Here is a 21571-nt window from a genome sequence, read left to right as displayed (position 1 = left end):
ACTCCAAAGCAAAATCCTTTGCGCTCCTCATCCCCTGTCGGAGGTAGAATAGACGCTCCCCCGCCGCCTTCCCTTCTGGTGGATGGTCAAACACGGCACGGAAGCGGCGGGAGAACTCCGCGTAGGTAATAGTAGCGGCGTCTATTCTCCTCCATTCGGCGTTGGCCCACTCCAACGCCTTGCCGGTGAGACAGGAGATGAGGGCGGAGACGCTCTCGTGTCCCGAGGGCGCCGGGTGTACGGTGGCGAGGTAGAGCTCCACTTGCAGCAGGAACCCTTGACACCCGGCAGCGGAGCCGTCGTACGCCCTCGGGAGCGAGGCCGAATCCCGCTGGGTTCCGGAAGGGGACAGGAGGACTGACCGATGGGGATGGTCCGGTAGGTGGGGGCGTGGGTACCCCGCTGCTTTCCCATCGGTGGAGAGTGTTCATCACCCGATCCAGGGCGTGACCGATCTGGTTGATCCTGTCCTCCTGCCCACGCAGACGGTCCTCCATGATGTCCGTTGGCGCGGTTGCTCCTGCTGATTCCATGGGTGTGATGTGTGATTCTGTCAGTAGCTGAGTGTAGATGCGGTGTGGAAATCAAGCGCAGGAAACACGGGCGTTCGTGAACAGACTTTAGTAAATGAAGGCAGCACCAAACAGGCGAACAGCCAACCCAACCGGGAGGCAAAATACAAATTACGCACAAATAACAACGTGCGTAAAAAGACAATAGCGCACACAGTGCGGACTCTCGAAAAACAACAATACACGAGAGTAATTAACGAGAGCAACAGCTAGACAAAAACCAATCACACATAACACCTGACCCAACACACGATAACTAAATAGGAAACCAAATCAAATACTAACAAGGGACAGGTGTACAAACAGACAAAACCAAACAAACATGAAACATCGAACGGTGGTAGCTAGTACTCCGGGGACGACGACCGCCGAAGCCTGCCCGAACAAGGAGGAGGAGCAGCTTTGGCCGAAACCGTGACATGAATACACATCACTTTTCCGTTATTTATTTTTTAGTATCTTTTGAAACAAGTTATTTTCTTCATTTCACTTCACCAATTTGGACTATTTTGTGTATGTCCATTACATGAAATCCAAATAAAAATCCATTTAAATTACAGGTTGTAATGCAACAAAATAGGAAAAACGCCAAGGGGGATGAATACTTTTGCAAGGCATTGTAGCTAATGAAATGGCTACATGGACTACCTGCATTGACCCTTTTTTGCATCTCTCTTGCACTGACTCTATACACTCACACATACTTACACTGACACGCCAACACACATACACACACCAGTGGTGGTCGGTACTGTTTAAGATGAGGGAGGACACTTTTTTTTTTATGAGCATGACCATATACAGCATATTGGATGACTGTCATTCATATTCCATTCACCCAGTGACACATTCAATACTGCCTTGCACACTCTTGCCTGCATCTAGCTGATCTATTGTAGGTTGTAATCATTAGTCCAACAGTTGCAAACAAGAGTTTCTATTGGACAAATTCAGGTATGTTTATCCCCGTTTCCTTCTGTTTGCTTCTGTTTAAGAAATGTTTTTATAGTTTCAATATATTTTGATACATTGAATGTTAATATTGTGAACCTGTGTTATACATTTTTTACCTCATGTTTCAGGAAGTGATGTCACCGAGTACTGCCCCTATATATAGGACCTTCCACCCCAACCTGGGAAATGGATGCCTGATGAAGACCTAAGGGTCGAAACGTTGTTATAAATAAATATCACCTGGCAGCATGTGACTGTAACTGTGCTGCTAACAACAATTTAATTATGTTTTTTTGCCAACGTTTACTGACACCGGTCATATGCAACAGGTGTTGAGTGTTTGTAAATTCATCTGTTATTCTGTGCTCTGGCACATTCAGAATTTACAAACGCAACCATAAACCGCATGATGACTTTGCTCGTTGTATGTATAATTCCTTCTCGCGTCTACGCTCTCTCCTCCTCTCACCTTTTCCCTTTGCTTCTGGACTTCAGCTGTCTGTGACCAGGTGAAAAAAACTTTCCAAGCCAAACTTTCATACCTTAACCACTGCACACAGCCTAAATAGTTTTCAGCATATTAAGGTCATAGTCAACATAGCTACTAGAACTACAAACTCCCTACAATCCTGTAGTATAGTGTACAGCAAGCAGTTTAGCAGCTGCAGGCCCGGTGGTAATAATTAATAAAACCAAAAGCTTACCTTGACTTGGAAGAGTTCCAGTGTTGGTTAGCCATAGCCAGTTAGCTAACATAGCATCCCTCTCTGTTTGAACCGGGTGTTTGAGTAGGCTAAACTAGCTAGCTGCATTCACTAGCTAAATAAGTGAAAGTAAAAATAAAAATAAAAATATATACTACGAAATATAGCTAGCTAGCTCTCTGTCTCTTTCTCTCTCTCTCTCTTGCTTCTCCTTATTTTTGGAATAAATTAATTTGTTCAAAACTGTTAAACTATTGTCTTTCTCTTTGTGTCAACTACTCACGACGTTTTATGCATTGCAATGCTAGCTAACTGTAGCTTATGCTTTCAGTACTAGATTCATTCTCAGATCCTTTGATTGGGTGGACAACAAGTCCGTTCATGCTGCAAGAGCTCTGATAGGTAGGAGGAAGTCCTCCGGAAGTTGTCATAATTACTGTGTAAGTCTATGGAACGGGGTGAGAACCATGAGCCTCCTAGGTTTTGTATTGCTGTCCTCCAGCTACACCATGGTGCTACCCTACAGAGTGCTGCTGAGGATACTGCAGACCTTCATTACAAAACAGTGTGTTTTAATCAATTATTTGGTGACGTGAACATCTTTAGTATAGTTTTAACTAAAAAGGATAACTTTTCTAATGTTTCACTATTTAAATTTTTATGAAATTCACTGAGGAGGATGGTCCTCCCCTTCCTCCTCTGAGGAGCCTCCACACATGCCCACACACGCATACAGTAACATGCAGACACATGCATACTGATGCCACACACTCACACACACACACACTTTCACACTCACCACATACGCTGCTGCTACTATCTTATCTTATCTACTCATCTCACTGCAACTCCCCTCCAAGTCTCCGACCACTACTTTGTATCCTTTTCTCTCTCGCTCTCCTCCAACACTACTCACTCTGCCCCTACTCAGATGGTAATGCGCCGTCGCAACCTTCTCTCTCTCTCTCCCGCTACTCTCTCCTCTTCCATCCTATCATCTCTTCCCTCTACTAAATCCTTCTCCCTCCGATCTCCTGATTCTGCCTCCTCAACCCTCCTCTCCTCCCTTTCTGCATCTTTTGACTCTCTATGTCCCCTATCCTCCTGGCCGGCTCGGTCCTCCCCTCCTGCTCCGTGGCTTGACGAATCATTGCGAGCTCACAAAAGAGGGCTCCGGGCAGCCGAGCGGAAATGGAGGAAAATTAGACTCCCTGCGGACCTGTCATCTTTTCACTCCCTCCTCTCTACATTCTCTTTCTCTGTTTCCGCTGCTAAAGCCACTTTCTACCACTCTAAATTTCAAGCCTCTGCCTCTAACCCTAGGAAGCTCTTTGTCACCTTCTCCTCCCTGCTGAATCCTCCTCCTCCTCCCCCTCCCTCCTCCCTCTCTGTGGATGACTTCGTCAACCATTTTGAAAAGAAGGTTGACGACATCCGATCCTCGTTTGTTAAGTCAAATGACACCACTGGTCCTGCTCACACTGCCCTACCCTATGCTTTGACTTCTTTCTCCCCTCTCTCTCCAGATGAAATCTTGCGACTTGTGACGGCCGGCCGCCCAACAACCTGCCCGCTTGACCCTATCCCCTCCTCTCTTCTCCAGACCATTTCCGGAGACCTTCTCCCTTACCTCACCTCGCTCATCAACTCATCCTTGACCGCTGGCCATGTCCCTTCCGTTTTCAAGAGAGCGAGTTGCACCCCTCCTCAAAAAACCTACACTCGATCCCTCCGATGTCAACAACTACAGACCAGTATCCCTTCTTTCTTTTCTCTCCAAAACTCTTGAGCGTGCCGTCTCTAGCCAACTCTCCTGCTATCTCTCTCAGGATGACCTTCTTGATCCAATCCAGTCAGGTTTCAAGACTGGTCATTCAACTGACACTGCTCTTCTCTGTGTCACGGAGGCTCTCCGCACTGCTAAAGCTAACTCTCTCTCCTCTGCTCTTATCCTTCTAGACCTATCCGCTGCCTTTGATACTGTGAACCATCAGATCCTCCTCTCCACCCTCTCCAAGTTGGGCATCTCCGGTTCTGCTCACTCTTGGATTGCTTCCTACCTGACAGGTCGCTCCTAGCAGGTGGCGTGGCGAGAATCTGTCTCCGCACCACGTGCTCTTACCACTGGTGTCCCCCAGGGCTCAGTTCTAGGCCCTCTCCTATTCTCTCTATACACCAAGTCACTTGGCTCTGTCATATCCTCACATGGTCTCTCCTATCATTGCTACGCAGACAACACACAATTAATTTTCTCCTTTCCCCCTTCTGATAACCAGGTGGCGAATCGCATCTCTGCATGTCTGGCAGACATATCAGTGTGGGTGTCAGATCACCACCTCAAGCTGAACCTCGGCAACACGGAGCTGCTCTTCCTCCCAGGGAAGGACTGCCCGCTCCATGATCTCGCCATCACAGTTGACAACTCCTCCTCCCAGAGTGCAAAGAACCTTGGCGTGACCCTGGACAACACCCTGTCGTTCTCCGCTAACATCAAAGCGATGACCCGATCCTGCAGGTTCATGCTCTAAAACATTCGCAGAGTACGACCCTACCTTACACAGAAAGCGGCACAGGTCCTAATCCAGGTACTTGTCATCTCCCGTCTGGATTACTGCAACTCGCAGTTGGCTGGGCTCCCTGCCTGTGCCATTAAACCCCTAAAACTTATCCAGAACGCTGCAGCCCGTCTGGTGTTCAACCTTCCCAAGTTCTCTCATGCCACCCCGCTCCTCCGCACACTCCACTGGCTTCCAGTTGAGGCTCGCATCTACTACAAGACCATGGTGCTTGCCTACGGAGCTGTGAGGGGAACGGCACCTCCTTACCTTCAGGCTCTGATCAGACCCTACACCCAAACGAGGGCACTACGTTCATCCACCTCTGGCCTGCTAGCCCCCCCACCTCTACAGAAGCACAGTTCCTGCTCAGCCCAGTCAAAGCTATTCGCTGCTCTGGCACCCCAATGGTGGAACAAGCTCCCACATGACGCCAGGACAGCGGAGTCACTGACCAACTTCCGGAGACACTTGAAACCCTACCTCTTTTAGGAATACCTGGAATAGTATAAAAGTATTCCTTCTACCCCCCCCCCATAAAAAAATAGGAAAAAAGGCTATCCTAAGTTGAAAGCACCAATGTATAAGTCGCTCTGGATAAGAGCGTCTGCTAAATTTACATTTACATTTACGTCATTTAGCAGACGCTCTTATCCAGAGCGTCTTACAAATAGGTGTATTCACCTTATAGCCAGTGGGATCACCAGTTTACAATGTTTTAATGTTTTTTTTTGTTTTTTTAATTCTTATTTTATTTTTTTATTTTTGTTTTTTTTATATTTTTTTCTTGGTTTTTTGGGGTTGGGGTTTGGGTTGGGGTAAGGGGGGGGTAGAAGGATTACTTTATCCTATCCCAGGTATTCCTTAAATGATGTAAATGTAAATGTAAATGTAATCTTTCCTGTTGCCTAGTCACTTTACCCCAACATATATGTACATAGCTACCTTAATTACCTCGTACTCTGCACATGGTACTCCCTGTATGTAGCCATATTCTTTACTCGTTATTGTTATTCGTTATTCACTATGTATTTATTTATTGTGTCACTATTTCTATTTTATTTGATCTTTAACAGCATTATTGGAAAAGGACCTGTAAGTAAGCATTTCACTGTTAGTCTACACCTGTTGTTTACAAAGCATGCAACAAATGCAATTTGATTTGATTTGATTAGAACATTTGCTTTATTGATTTGATTGACCCTGGCCTGATATTGGCTACACTATCTAGCTACTCTCCTCTCCTTACTGCGGCAAGCAGGAGCGAAGGACGTTGTGCCCTGTGTTGTGTTGTCGTCTTGCAGCGCAAACTCTCCCCATTGAGTAGCTCTCCCTTTCACCATTCTCTTGTATAGAGACGGAGTTGAGTATTGATAATTGGTTGTACGATTTGCTAGCAACAACACTGAGTCATCATCAGTCGATACTTGTAAAAATGTAAATTCTGAAAACGCTTACATGTACCTATGTTTGTCCTGTTCAACTGCGGTCCTTCCGTGGGGTGCTGAAATTCATACTTTTAATTAAAAAAAAATAGAATACAACCAATTACTTTTTCCTCATTTGTGTTGCTCAACTGGAGACGTAGCTGCCTTGACATACTATGTAAGATGAGATTCAATATGCACAAGCGCAGCACAAATGAAGAAAAAGTCAGTGGTTTAGGTTTTTCTCAGTAAATTGCAGTCAATGGGAAAAGATGTGTCACAGGGTTGATGTATTTCTCTCACTCTCCCCCTTCTTTCACCCCCTCCACCCTCTTCCCCCTCCGTCTCTCTCTCCCCTCTATCCCCCTCCCTCACTCTCCCCCTTCTCTCTCTCTCCCTCCTCCCCCTCCATTCTCTCTCTCTCCCTCATCCCCCCTCCATTCCCCTCTCCCCCTCCCTCACTCTCCCCCTTCTCTCTCTCTCCCTCCTCCCCCTCCATTCTCTCTCTCTCCCTCCTCCTCCTCAATTCTCTCTCTCTCCCTCCTCCCCCCTCCATTCTCTCTCTCTCCCTCCTCCCCCTCCATTCTCTCTCTCTCCCTCCTCCCCCTCCATTCTCTCTCTCTCCCTCCTCCCCCCTCCATTCTCTCTCTCTCCCTCCTCCCCCCTCCATTCTCTCTCTCTCCCTCCTCCCCCTTCATTCTCTCTCTCTCCCTCCTCCCCCTCCATTTTCTGTCTCTCTCTCCTCCCCCTCCATTCTCTCTCTCTCACTCCTCCCCCTCCATTCTCTCTCTCTCCCCCCTCCATTCTCTCTCTCTCCCTCCTCCCCCCTTCATTCTCTCTCTCTCCCTCCTCCCCCCATTCTCTCTCCCTCTTTCTTTCTTTCCCTCCCTTTACTTCCTCTCCCCCATTGAAGGCCGAAAAGTCAATCTTTGAAACTTGTCTAATAAAACTACGTATTTTTTATGCTGAGCGAGCGTTGCACCTTTTCCTGTCCAACTATATTATGTACTGGTCATAGTTAAGACCTCATCATAACCTGGTAATGACCACCTGACTACAGCTTATTACCTACTGTAAAAAGTATTGCAGAGGGAAAAGTTGGATATTGAAAACATTGTTCACTACATTTCTATTAGTTTCCATAGGCAACAATTCAAGTTTCAATCTGCAACATACAGTTGCATGTATTTAAAGTAGATCAAGCAATGGCAAAAACATATCTACATCTGCATACAGTAATTGTTTCATAATTCACGCATAGAAAGACTGGGACAGAGTATGTAAAGGCAGATTGTTTTTTAAAATTAATGATTAATAAGAGTGGTGTGATGGGGTAGATCCTCATTAAGGAAAGATCTGGAGCATAGTGGCCCTCTTGAAAAATGGTGTGATGGATCAAATCTGCAGTGAAGAGAATCAGCGCATTACAACTTGATCAATTTGAGAAGAAACTTTGTGGACTTTCCATGGTAAAAGTTGAAGAAGTTTGTGGCAGTTATAGCTTAGAGATGTCTTTAAAAAATAGCAACTTGCTCATATACATACTTTGTGTCCTCCTCCACCACGGAGGTCAGGGGCATATTTTAGGACTTTCCAGAAGGCCCACAACACATCAACCTTCTGAGTTTTCTGGCTTTTCATGACACTTACTGTAAGCATAAAAAGAGAAGAAAATAAATTAGCGATCGGCATAATGTGGACATGCAGGACACGATAGAACAACAAACATTGTTAGAAATTGATGTAATTGGCAAATCTCTTCCTCTTCTCTGCAACTGCACGCGTGTGTGAGTCTGAGTGAGCTACATGGAGAATGAATGAGAGAAAAGGGAGAAACTTTACATGACTCACCAAGGGAGGTGTCTGTTGAATCAGGACACAAGGGTTTTGCACCTGAAAAAGAAGGTGAGTTAAAATAGGATTTTGTTTGCTTTAGAAATGTATATGATTAGAAGCGGTGCTATTTCAATTGGATCTACTTACTGTACACTAAGATCAGGCAATCATGGGCAGCTGAATAGCATGTCTCTTGGGGAATCCAGTCTCAGTGAGACCTGATGCAGAGAAAAAAACATTAATGATCATCAGCATAGCTAGTACAAACCTAGCTCTTACGAAACTGGTTAGTAGGAATCTATACACATTGAAAAGGTCACTGGTAACTCAGTGGGTGGCCCATGTATCAGGTCATTGACATGTTTCAGGAACTGTAAAGACAGACGAATCATGATTAACCATTAAGTTCATTAACCTAGCTACTACAGAAGACCTAAGGTAATTAGCAAGTACATTGACTAAGTTGCCCATCAGCAATTTGGCAGTCAGGCAGACAGATGGAGAGAGATAGAGAGAGAGAGATAGACAGCAAAACATAGATGATTTCCATCCAGCAGGCTGGATAACTACTGTACTCCTTCCCTTTGTTCCTGCTCTATCCTTCCATTAAAGCTAGAAGATTCCTGCAAAAAAAGATAATCAAGAATTGAAAAAGGCAGTTGAGAGGTGTAATGTTAGAATGAGTGTTGAGGGGGATAGGCAAAATGTATCGTATTGTCAAATATAAAATACACAGAAATAGAAGGATCCCAGCTGAATCAAGAAAAACCTCACGTCCATCGTCCATGTTGGGGGGGGGGAGGGGGTACGTGTTTCAAGAATTAGACTAGCTTCCAATGTCTCACACACAATCAATGTTTCCAATATTTGTATTCATCAACCATCTCTATCTATCGCTCTCTCTCTCTCACACATACACACACACACACACACACACACACACACACACACACACACACACACACACACACACACAAACACACACACACACACACAGTCTTGTTTACCTAACCTTGTGAGGACCCACAATTTATAACCATTCAAAATCCTATTTTCCCTAACCCTAAATCTAACCCTAACCCTAACCTTAACCCTAACCCTAACTTTAACCCTAAAACTAACCCTAACTCCTAGCCCTAACCCTAAACCTACTTCTAACACTAATTTTACCTTAACCCCACAGAAAGAGCATTTTACCTTTTGGGGACTAACAAAATGTTTTGTTCGTTTTCTATTCTTGTGTGGACAAGATGGCGCCTGTAGACATGGACGCCCTGTTCCCGACTCCTAAGCAACTTTGCAGTATTATTATTAGAAAGAAAAAAATCTCACATTATTAGCTCTGAATGTTTTTTGCATTATTACATACAGCCGGGAAAACTTATGGATATTAGAGCAGCGGTAACTCACCAGTATTTCGAGCAGAAATACAACTTTCCTGAATTGGATCCTTTGTTCGTACCCCCCAAGGCGATTCCACTTATCCCAGAGGCTCCAAGACGCTGGCGGCAGAGAAGAGGTATTCGGAGTGGACTTTTAGTCCGACTCAGGAGGCGTGTATACCAACCACCGCTTCCGAGTATAATACTCGCTAATGTTCAGTACCTGGACAATAAATTAAACAAATTCAGGGCGAGGATCTCCTTCGAGAAAGACATCAGGGACTGTAACATACTCTGTTTCACGGAATCATGGCTCTCTCCAGATATACTGTCCCCATCCATACAGCCAGCTGGGTTCTTAGTACATCGCGCAGACAGCAATAAGGAACTCTCAGGGAAAAAGAAAGGCGGAGGTGTATGTTTCATGATTAACTACTCATGGTGTAATTGTGGTAACGTACAGGAACACAAGTCCTTTTGTTCACCCGACCTAGAATACCTCACAATTAAATGCCGACCGTATTACAGCTCTATCACCAACTTTATTGCCTTGAATACGATGTATTGACTTATGCTCCAATACCCTTTATGCATATCTATGCGTCAATAAAGGAGGGAGAGGGAGAGAAATAGATTAGAGAGAGGGGAAAGGAGCAGGGAGTTAGAATCGAGGGGGAGGAGGGAGAGAGAGAGGGGAGAGAGAGTGGGAGAGGGAGAGGGTGAAGGAGGGAGGGGGGAAAGAGAGAGAGAGAGAGAGAGAGAGGGAGAGAGGGAGAGGGAGAGAGAGAGCGATAGACGAGAGAGAGGGAGGGAAGAAGAGAGAGAGAGAGAGAGAAAGAGAGGAGGGGATCATGTCTGTCATTCCTTTGTCTATGCATCAATATTGTGAAGCTAATCTTCCCCCATTGAATGCAATGTATTCACTCAGGCATCAACCCTGTGACACTCATCTTTTCCAATTGAACCCAATGTATTCAAATAAAAAATAAAAAATTAATATTGGTCGCATATATTTAGCAGATATTGCAGCAAAATGTTTGTGTTCCTAGATCCAACGATACACACAAATCTAAAAAGTTAAAGAATGGAACTAAGAAATATAGAAATATTAGGACGAATCAATGTCGGAGTCCGGAGTGTAAAAAAATAAAATATATATATATATATAGTACCAGTCAAAAGTTTGGACACACCTACTAATTCAAGGGTTTTTCTTTATTTTTACTAGTTTCTACATTGTAGAATAATAGTGAAGACATCAAAACTATGAAATTACACATGGAATCATGAATTTAAAAAGTAGCCACCCTTTGCCTTGATGACAGCTTTGCATACTCTTGGCATTTTCTAAACCAGCTTCATGAGTTAGTCACCTGGAATACATTTCAATTAACAGGTGTGCCTTAAAAGTTAATTTGTGGAATTTCTTTCCTTCTTAATGCGTTTGAGCCAATCAGTTGTGTTGTGACAAGGTAGGGGGGGTATACAGAAGATAGCCCTATTTGGTAAAATACCCAGTCAATATTATGGCAAGAACAGCTCAAATAAACAAAGAGAAATGACAGTCCATCATTACTTTAAGACATGAAGGACAGTCAATACTGAACATTTAAGAACTTTTAAAGTTTCTTCAAATGCAGTCGCAAAAACCATCAAGTGCTATGATGAAACTGGCTCTCATGAGGACTGCCACAGGAAAGGAAGACCCAGAGTTACCTCTGCTGCAGAGGATAAGTTCAATAGAGTTACCATCCTGAGAAATTGCAGCGCAAATAAATGCTTCACAGAGTTCAAGTAACAGACACATCTAAACATCAGCTATTCAGAGGAGACTGTGTGAATCAGGCCTTCATTGTCGAATTGCTGCAAAGAAACAACTACTAAAGGACATCAATAATAAGAAGAGACTTGCTTGGGCCGAGAAACACAAGCAATGGACATTAGACTGGTGGAAAATTTACATTTACATAATTTAGCAGACGTTCTTATCCAGAGCGACTTACAAATTGGGAAATCTGTCCTTTGGTATAATGAGTCCAAATTTGAGATTTTTGTTTCAAACCGCCATGTCTTTGTGAGAAGCAGAGTAGGTGAATGGATGATCTCCGCGTGTTTTTATTATTTTATTTCACCTTTATTTAACCAGGTAAGCCAGTGAAGCATGTGTGGTTGCCACTGTGAGGCATGGAGGAGGAGGTGTGATGGTGTGGGGGTGCTTTGCTGGTGACACTGTCTGTGATTTATTTAGAATTCAAGGCACACTTAACCAGCATGGAAACCACAGCATTCTGCAGTGATTCCTCAAAAGATTATACAGCTGCACCATCGAGAGCATCCTGACTGGTTGCATCACTGCCTGGTATGGCAACTGCTTGGCCTCCGACCGTAAGGCACTACAGAGGGTAGTGCGTACGGCCCAGTACATCACTGGGGCCAAGCTTCCTGCCATCCAGGACCTCTATACCAGGCGGTGTCAGAGGAAGGCCCTCAAAATTGTCAAAGACTCCAGCCACCCTAGTCATAGACTGTTCTCTCTGCTACCGCACGGCAAGCGGTACCGGAGTGCCAAGTCTAGGTCCAAAAGACTTCTCAACAGCTTCTACCCCCAAGCCATAAGACTCCTGAACAGCTAATCATGGTGGTCCTCTGTAGCTCAGCTGGTAGAGCACGGCGCTTGTAACGCCAAGGTAGTGGGTTCGATCCCCGCGACCACCCATACACAAAAAAATGTATGCACGCATGACTGTAAGTTGCTTTGGATAAAAGCGTCTGCTAAATGGCATATTATTATTATTATTATTATTATATTATTATTATTATTATTATTATTATTATTATTATAATTATATTATTACTACCCGGACTATTTGCACTGCCCCCCCACCCCATCCTTTTTACGCTGCTGCTACTCTGTTAATTATTTATGCATAGTCACTTTAACTCTACCCACATGTACATATTACCTCAACTACCTCAACTAGCCGGTGCCCCCACACATTGACTCTGCAACGATACCCCCCTGTATATATAGCCTCCCTACTGTCACTTTATTTTACTTCTGCTCTTTTTTTTCTCAACACTTTTTTTGTTGTTGTTTTATTTTTACTTTTTTTGTTTAAAATAAATGCACTGTTGGTTAAGGGCTGTAAGTAAGCATTTCACTGTAATGTCTGCACCTGTTGTATTCGGCGCATGTGACCAATAAAAAATGATTTGATTTGATTTGATTTGATACGCCATCCCATCTGGTTTGCGCTTAGTGGGACTATCATTTGTTTATCAACAGGACAATGACCCAAAACACACCTCCAGGCTGTGTAAGAAGAATACGTAGGATAGAATAGTATATGTACAGCAATAGTTAAATAGGATAGGCCTTGACTAGAATACATTACAGTACATTCTGAAATTATTCAGACCCCTTCATTTTTTCCACATTTTGTTAAGTTACAGCCTTATTCTCAAATTGATTAAATTAATTTTTCCTCATCAATCTACACACATTACCCCATAATGACAAAGTGAAAACAGTTTTTTTGAAAATTTTTCACATGTATTAAAAATTAAAAACAGAAATACCTTATTTACATAAGTATTCAGACCCTTTGCCATGAGACTCGAAATTGAGCTCAGGTGCATCCTGTTTCCATTGATCATCCTTGAGATACTTCTACAACTTGATTGAAGTCCACCTGTGGTAAATTGAATTGATTGGACGTGATTTCATCCAGGCTCTGTCGTAGCCGGCCGCGACCGGGAGACCCATGGGGCGGCGCACAATTGGCCCAGAGTCGTCCAGGGTAGGGGAGGGAATGGCCGGCAGGGATGTAGCTCAGTTGGTAGAGCATGGCATTTGCAACGCCAGGGTTGTGGGTTCGATTCCCACAGGGGGCCAGTATGAAAAATAAAAAAATAATGTATGCACTCTGGATAAGAGCGTCTGCTAAAATTACTAAAAATGTAAAAAAATAAAATCAAAAGGCACACAACTGTCTATATAAGGTCCCACTGTTGACAGTGCATGTCAGAGCAAAAACCAAGCCGAGGTCGAAGGAATTGTCCGTAGAGCTCCGAGACAGGATTGTGTCAAGGCACAGATCTGGGGAAGGGTACCAAAAAATGCTGCAGCATTGAAGGTCCCTAAGAACACAGTGGCCTCCATCATTCTTAAATGGAAGAAGTTTGGAACCACCAAGACTCTTCCTAGAGCTGGCCGCCCGGCCAAACTGAGCAATCGGAGCAACCAAGATTGAACTCTATGGCCTGAATGCCAAGTGTCACGTCTGGAGGAAACCTGGCACCATCCCTATGGTGAATCATGGTGGTGGCAGCATCATGCTGTGGGGATGTTTTTCAGCGGCAGGGACTGGGAGACTAATCAGGATCGAGGGAAAGATGAACGGAGCAAAGTACAGAGAGATCCTTGATGAAAACCAGCTCCAGAGCACTCAGGACCTCAGACTGGGGCGAAGGTTCACCTTCCAACAGGACAACAACCCTAAGCACACAGCCAAGACAGTGCAGGAATGTCGATCGAACATCTCTGGAGAGACCTGAAAATAGCTGTGCAGCGACGCTCCCCATCCAACCTGACAGAGCTTGAGAGGATCTGCAGAGAAGAATGGGAGAAACTCCCCTAATACAGGTGTGCCAAGCTTGTGGCGTCATACCCAAGAAGACTCAAGGCTGTAATCGCTGCCAAAGGTGCTTCAACAAAGTACTGAGTAAATGGTCTGAATACTTACTTAAACTTGTTTTTGCTTCGTCATTATGGGGTATTTTGTGTAGATTGATGAGGGGGGAAAAAAACAATTTAATCAATTTTAGAATAAGGCTGTAATGTAACAAAATGTGGAAAAAGTCAAGGGGTCTGAATACTTTCCGAATGCACCGTATATACATATAATGTGGGTAAAACAGTGTTTAAACATTATGAAAGTGACCTGTGTTCCATTATTAAAGTGACCAGTATGCCAAGAGTGTGCAAAGCTGTCATCAATGCAAAGGGAGGGAGTAAAAATAAAGAAAAACCCTTGAATGAGTAGGTGTGTCCAAACTTTTGACTGGTAGTGTATTAGTATTTATATGTTCCTGTTACCAGTCATTTTTCAACCCTGTTTACATGTATATCCTACTACCAGTCACTTGTTATGTATAAACCCACCTCAACCACTCCAGTACCCCTGCACATTGAATAAGGTACTGGCACTGACCTGTATATACTTGCATTCTTATGTTTCTAACTCACTTTGTAGTTCTGGTGGGGTTTTCATTTTCATTATATTTTTTAATTATATTATCTATATTATTATTATCACTGCATTGTTGGGAAAGAGCTCTCAAGGTAAGAATTTCACTGTACTGTTTTACACCTGTTGTATCCTGTGCACGTGGCAAATAAACTTTGAAACTTGACATTTTGTCGCGTCTACTCCCGCATCACCGCTCCGGCACTCGACGTCGACGGTTTACTAACCATCTTCCTGGAAACCCACATTGTGCACACCTGGCAAACATCATTGCGCACACCTGCTCCCCATCGTTAAGCACACCTGGATTTAATCTCCACCCTGATTACTCTTCCTTCATATAGCCGTCAGTAGCCGCTGTCATCAGGCAGTATTGGTTTTGGTTACGTTCATTATGCGTTTTGTATTATTGTCATGATTATTATTAAACACACCTTACCTTCTGCACCTGTTTCCTGACTCCCTGTGTGTACGTCACACATTTAAACTATTTGCCCTCTATTTGCACTGAGAAATCCTTCTTCATACATTCTGAGACTGGAGGAATAATCACACATAAGGCTAGGCAAATCCCCGCCTTATCTTAGCTCATTGGTCACCATAGCAGCACCCACCCGTAGTCTGCGCTCCAGCAGGTATATCTCACTGGTCATTCCCAAAGCCAACACCTCCTTTGGCCGCCATTCCTTCCAGTTCTCTGCTGCCAATGACTGGAACGAATTGCAAAAATCTCTGAAGCTGGAGACTTATCTCCCTCAATAACTTTAAGCATCAGTTGTCAGAGCACCTTACCGATCACTGCACCTGTACACAGCCCATCTGAAATTAGCCCACCCAACTACCTCATCCCTATATTGTTATTTATTTTGCTCTTTTGCACCCCAGTATCTCTATTTGCACATAATCTCTTGCACATCTAGCATTCCAGTGTTAATACTATTGTAATTATTCTGCACTATAGCCTATTTATTGCCTTACCTCCATAACTTGCTACATTTGCACACACTGTATATATATTTTCTGTTGTATTTTTGACTTTATGTTTTTTTACCCCATATGTAACTCTGTGTTGTTTTTATTGCACTGCTTTGCTTTATCTTGGCCAGGTCGCAGTTGTAAATGAGAACCTGTTCTCAACTGGTTTACCTGGTTAAATAAAGGTGAAATAAAAAAAAATAAAAAAATAAAAACATATGACAACTAGTGAGTCACATCTCTCTCTCTCTCTCTCACTTGTCCTCTCTCTTTTTCTTCATATCTGTCTCAGACAGACATCCTGTAATCACACCGTATATCCTGTCCTCCCCTGAGCCTTGTTCCCCTAATGAGCAGCGATAATAAATAAATAATTGGATAGATTCAGATGTAGAAGTCTTCCAACCTGCACCAGTTTAAAGAGAAGCTGTCATATGTAAATCTGTAAATCGCACAGTCACACTGGGACAGTCACAACACGGGGTGTGTGTGTTTCCTGTGGCTGGGAAAACTTTTGGTCTGTTCCAGGTACAGCATACCTCAGTGATGACACACACACACACGCACACACGCACACACACACTGGCCAAGTGTCCAAGCTCTCAGAGGGCGTTCTCGGTCTAATGAGAGAATGGCAGAGTTTCAGGAGGTTTATTGGATCAGAGGTGACTTTAGGAAGAGGGTGAAGTACTCCACTCCATTATCACATGACAGCTTTGATCTCTGGCCATTTGAACTACTGATTATATTCTACACTGATGTGAAAGCATTGTGGGGAATGTAATAATATGAATACTTTTTACTGCGATAATGTGAGCTATAATTTGTCCCTAAAAGCAGCCAATCTCTGTCTTTTAATTTGACTCTCCATTCTTTTCAAAATCTCTTTCATCTAAAATGAGGCTGCAAAAGAACATTTCTCAGCATTCCCTCTGGTACAAAGCAGGCCGCCCTGATATTATAGAACAATTTATTAGATATCATGTTACAGAAAGCACAGATGGACGGGCCAACAGGCAGACGGACGGGTGGATGGACGGATAGAGGGATGAATGAAAGGACACACACAGAGAGAAATATGAAAGACGACAGCATCTTGACCTACCTACATAGTAAACACAATGTACAACATTTCCATTATGATTGCGTTAGAAGCAGAATGTGTGCTGAAAGCATACAACCGTCTATATGACTGCAGCTTGGCCCTGCAGAGCTATCAGAGTAAATAGCATTATACAGCCAGAGTGCCCAGTAATCACTTTGTGTTGAACTAGATGATAATGTAGAGTGCAGTATATCAGGGAGACTGGATCAGATTACCTGTTACCTGTATTGTCCTTGGATAACAATCATTTTAATGACTTCCAATTGCTTGATTTTACAAAGGACAAAAATATCATACAAATGAAAAGTGAATTTCACTTATGACAAATTGCTATATCGCTGAACCCACAAAACACATATCTCAACGTCAACAGTGAAGAGGCGAATCCGGGATGCTGACCTTCTAGGCAGAGTTGCAAAGAAAAAGCCGTATCTCAGACTGGCCAATTAAAAGAAAAGATTAAGATGGGCAGTCTGAGATATGGCTTTTTCTTTGCAACTCTGCCTAGAAGGTCAGCATCCCAGAGTCGCCTCTTCACTATTGACGTTGAGACTGGTGTTTTGCGGGTACTATTTAATGAAGCTGCCAGTTGAGGACCTGTTTCTCAAACAAGACACTCTAATGTCCCACTCTTTCTATTCTGGTTAGAGCCAGTTTGCGCTGTTCTGTGAAGGGAGTAGTACACAGCGTTGTACGAGATCTTCAGTTTCTTGGCAAATTCTCGCATGGAATAGCCTTCATTTCTCAGAAAAAGAATAGACTGATGAGTTTCAGAAGAAAGTTCTTTGTTTCTGGCCATTTTGAGCCTGTAATCAAACCCACAATTGCTGATGCTCCAGATACTCAACTAGTCTCAAGAAGGCCAGTTTTATTGCTTCTTTAATCAGCACAACAGTTTTCAGCTGTGCTAACATAATTGCAAAAGGGTTTTCTAATGATCAATTAGCATTTTAAAACAATAAACTTTGATTAGCAAACACAATGTGCCATTGGAACACAGATGGTTGCTGATAATGGGCCTATGTAGATATTTCATTAAAAAATCAGCCGTTTCCAGCTACAATAGCCATTTACAACATTAACAATGTCTACACTGTATTTCTGATCAATTTAATGTTATTTTAATGGACATTTCTAAGTGACCCTAAACTTTTGAACTGTAGTGTATGTGTCTGGTATTGATGTCATGATGCTAAATAATGCAGTCAATAATTTAAGGATGAGTGGGATGGCCGGGCTTTAGAATAAATGTTTTACATGTCTGCCATAGGGGAGAGTGGGGTAAGTTGAGCCACCATTGTTTCTAGGAAAACATACACAAAATTAATAATTTTACCAAATATTTAGGAAGAGGTCATCATTTCATGGAATCTATGAAGGAAGAAACCACATGGAATAGTGGTAAGCAAGTTAGGCCCCCAAAAACGCTTTTTTCACTAAATCAAATGAATTTATTGTGTTAGAGGTTTCATGATGCTTGTATCTAAACCAAAGTAGATAATTGTTCTATACATCAGTTGGGGTCTCTATACAGTGAGGGAAAAAAGTATTTGATCCCCTGCTGATTTTGTACGTTTGCCCACTGACAAAGACATGATCAGTCTATAATTTTAATGGTAGGTTTATTTGAACAGTGAGAGACAGAATAACAACAACAAAATCCAGAAAAATGCATGTCAAAAATGTTATAAATTGATTTGCATTTTAATGAGGGAAATAAGTATTTGACCCCTCTGCAAAACATGACTTAGTACTTGGTGGCAAAACCCTTGTTGGCAATCACAGAGATCAGACGTTTCTTGCAGTTGGCCACCAGGTTTGCACACATCTCAGGAGGGATTTTGTTCCACTCCTCTTTGCAGATCTTCTCCAAGTCATTAAGGTTTTGAGGCTGACGTTTGGCAACTCGAACCTTCAGCCCCCTCCACAGATTTTCTATGGGATGAAGGTCTGGAGACTGGCTAGGCCACTCCAGGACCTTAATGTGCTTCTTCTTGAGCCACTCCTTTGTTGCCTTGGCCGTGTGTTTTGAGTCATTGTCATGCTGGAATACCCATCCACGACCCATTTTCAATGCCTTGGCTGAGGGAAGGAGGTTCTCACCCAAGATTTGACGGTACATGGCCCCGTCCATCGTCCCTTTGATGCGGTGAAGTTGTCCTGTCCCCTTAGCAGAAAAACACCCCCAAAGCATAATGTTTCCACCTCCATGTTTGACGGTGGGGATGGTGTTCTTGGGGTCATAGGCAGCATTCCTCCTCCTCCAAACACGCGAGTTGAGTTGATGCCAAAGAGCTCCATTTTGGTCTCATCTGACCACAACACTTTCACCCAGTTCTCCTCTGAATCATTCAAATGTTCATTGGCAAACTTCAGACGGCCCTGTATATGTGCTTTCTTGAGCAGGGGGACCTTGCGGGCGCTGCAGGATTTCAGTCCTTAACGGCGTAGTGTGTTACCAATTGTTTTCTTGGTGACTATGGTCCCAGCTGCCTTGAGATCATTGACAAGATCCTCCCGTGTAGTTCTGGGCTGATTCCTCACCGTTCTCATGATCATTGCAACTCCACGAGGTGAGATCTTGCATGGAGCCCCACGCCGAGGGAGATTGACAGTTATTTTGTATTTCTTCCATTTGCGAATAATCGCACCAACTGTTGTCACCTTCTCACCAAGCTGCTTGGCGATGGTCTTGTAGCCCATTCCAGCCTTGTGTAGGTCTACAATCTTGTCCCTGACATCCTTGGAGAGCTCTTTGGTCTTGCCCATAGTGTAGAGTTTGGAATCTGATTGATCGATTGCTTCTGTGGACAGGTGTCTTTTATACAGGTAACAAACTGAGATTAGGAGCACTCCCTTTAAGAGTGTGCTCCTAATCTCAGCTCGTTACCTGTATAAAAGACACCTGGGAGCCAGAAATCTTTTTGATTGAGAGGGGGTCAAATACTTATTTCCCTCATTAAAATGCAAATCAATTTATAACATTTTTGACATGCATTTTTCTGGATTATTTTGTTGTTATTCTGTCTCTCACTGTTCAAATAAACCTTCCATTAAAATTATAGACTGATAATTTCTTTGTCAGTGGGCAAACGTACAAAATCAGCAGGGGATCAAATACTTTTTTCTCTCACTGTAAGCTTCAATATGAGGTCCTAAACCTAGCATGAAAGTGCATTCTTGTAGCTGTGTGGGCTAATATAGTCAAAATGTTTGCGTTGGGGTAAATTGAGCCAATGGCCATGGGATAAGTTAAGCCAATGGTTGAGGAAATGGCAAGTTGAGCAAATTGAAATGTTTTCTTCCCAGGTGTAATGGAAGACATTATTGCTGGGATATTTGGTGACAACAGAGCCTGGCCTGTGTTAAAAGTGTAAAAAAATAAGTAGAAAGTGTTTGTGAGGTGTTAAAAGATGCTTAAAATAAAAAATCAATTGTGATTGTGTTGAATTGTGTTTGGAAAGATAGACATGGTTTTAAAAAGGGTGTGGTACTATTTTATTCAGTACAGTACATACATTTATAAGCGGCTTAACTTACCCTGTCCCCTTACCTGGGGTAAGGTGTTTCATAAGACCACTTTTTTGGACAAGCTATGTTTTCAAAACTGTAATGTTTACATGAATTCTGATTATTTCCAGGGATACACAACATCCTGAATTATATTTAGATATCTTTGCTAGAAAGAATACTATATTTCACTTGACAGAGTGATGCTGAATGTAAAAAATTGCTCAACTTGGGGGCAAGTTTACCCCATTCTCTACTACAGTACAGTAAATAGATTCTACCTTCACAGTGGGAGGGCTGGATGAATCTCATGTTCTGCTGCTGTCAGTGTTGTCTATCAGAGCTGATGAATGCAGAGGCCCAGTGGTGTGTGTGTGTGTGTGTGCCTTTCTGTCTCATTAAAGACAGGATTAACCTGTAGGGGGTCTCCCTGCACCCCTCCAACCGCCTCAAACCACAACTAGATCACTGAAGAAGGCCTTCACAGAGACATGTTTTATTAACAGACGTCAGTGTTGATATCTCTAATGTTCATGGTGATGTGATTTTCAACCGAGCCATGACAGCTCAGCAGGTTGGGTTTACTATCATGTTGTAAATGAATCAACATGATCAACATGCAACACAAGACACAACATAATCATATTGAGTTGTAATGAAGCAGCAACATGGAACCGGTTTGTAATTTGTGCTGACTCAAATATATGAATCTAATGTGGTTTCAGTAGGTAGATCATAATTCATATACAAAATACAAACAATAGAGTAATGCATCTTTGACCGTGGTAGTTAGTTGTCCTTTCTTGCTTGACTCGCCACTTTACACAATTATTTGACAGCACCGCCACCTGCTGTTGAATTCTCCCTCGGTACTCTATCACAGCTGAGACAGAGAAGAGGACAGTGATTACAGAAGGTAATAAAACATATGGGGTGGGGGGGGGAGTCTCTACCACATTTTGGAACCTTGTGAGTGACACGTCACATTCTAAAACACCACAACAATGGACTCCTCAGTTCTAAGAATATTTTGAATTCTATGTGTTGAATGTGCCATCACACAACATGCCCTGTAGAATGGCATAGAGACAATGACCACCATTACAGTCTATCTGTCTCATTAAATGAGCAACTTTCCCCAGTTTGCCTATAATAGCTAGTTAGGAGATATTTGGTCAGGACACTCTGTTGTGACTGGTGCAGATAGCCTGTTAGGTGAGTAGAGGTGACACATTGGTCTACCTGTGCTGTCTGGTTCTGACTAGAGGGAGTACAGCTACGACCGGAATTGACTTTTTCGTA

At 43.1% G+C, this 21571-nt stretch overlaps 1 protein-coding gene across 1 annotated transcript in view; it reads left to right on the top strand.

The window, feature by feature from the left end:
• LOC121571713 (ephrin type-A receptor 3-like) overlaps nucleotides 1-21571 on the top strand; it is a 687439-nt gene that overhangs the window by 195988 nt on the left and 469880 nt on the right. The gene's annotated exons all lie outside the window — the stretch shown is intronic.

The sequence above is a fragment of the Coregonus clupeaformis genome, chromosome 29 (assembly GCF_020615455.1).
Source record: "Coregonus clupeaformis isolate EN_2021a chromosome 29, ASM2061545v1, whole genome shotgun sequence".
Taxonomy (NCBI): Eukaryota; Metazoa; Chordata; class Actinopteri; order Salmoniformes; family Salmonidae; genus Coregonus; species Coregonus clupeaformis.
The sequence above is the reverse complement of the archived record's forward strand: the minus strand, read 5'-3'. Positions and strand labels throughout refer to the sequence as shown.